The sequence below is a fragment of the Austrofundulus limnaeus genome, unplaced genomic scaffold, assembly GCF_001266775.1.
Source record: "Austrofundulus limnaeus strain Quisiro unplaced genomic scaffold, Austrofundulus_limnaeus-1.0 Scaffold1223, whole genome shotgun sequence".
Taxonomy (NCBI): domain Eukaryota; kingdom Metazoa; phylum Chordata; class Actinopteri; order Cyprinodontiformes; family Rivulidae; genus Austrofundulus; species Austrofundulus limnaeus.
This window is the reverse complement of record NW_013953625.1, coordinates 20,240-21,118: the sequence shown is the minus strand read 5'-3', so window position 1 is coordinate 21,118 and position 879 is coordinate 20,240.

Below are 879 nucleotides of genomic sequence, written 5' to 3'. Positions count from 1 at the left end.
CCTTCAGTCCTACCTTCAGCCCCACCTTCAGCCCCACCTTCAGCCCCTGATGGTGGTCAGAGGGTGCGGTGGCGACTGTGTATGCCAACCTCGCCTCTGTCAGTGTGCCCCAGGGCAGCTGTGGCTACAATTGCAGATTACCATCATCAGTGTGTGAATGTGTGTGTGCATGGGTGAATGTCTGTTAGTGTAAAGAATTTTGAGTGTCCTGGATGGATAGAAAGGTGCTATATAAGTACAGTCCATTTACCATTTACCATTCAGTCCCACCTTCAGTCCCACCTTCAGTCCCACCTTCAGTCCTACCTTCAGTCCAACCTTCAGTCCAACCTTCAGTCCTACCTTTGGTCCTACCTTCAGTCATACCTTTGGTCCTACCTTCAGTCCTACCTTCAGTCCTACCTTCAGTCCCACCATCAGTCCCACCTTCAGTCCTACCTTCAGTCCAACCTTCAGTCCCACCTTCAGTCCTACCTTCAGTCCAACCTTCAGTCCCACCTTCAGTCCTACCTTCAGTCCCACCTTCAGTCCTACCTTCAGTCCCACCTTCAGTCCTGCCTTCAGTCCCACCTTCAGTCCAACCTTCAGTCCAACCTTCAGTCCCACCTTCAGTCCTACCTTCAGTCCTACCTTCAGTCACACCTTCAGTCCCACCTTCAGCCCCACCTTCAGTCACACCTTCAGTCCCACCTTCAGTCCTACCTTCAGTCCTACCTTCAGTCCTACCTTCAGTCCCACCTTCTGTCCTACCTTCAGTCCTACCGTCCTACCTTCAGTCCAACCTTCAGTCCCACCTTCTGTCCTACCTTCAGTCCCACCTTCAGTCCAACCTTCAGTCCCACCTTCTGTCCTACCTTCAGTCCTACCGTCCTACCTTCA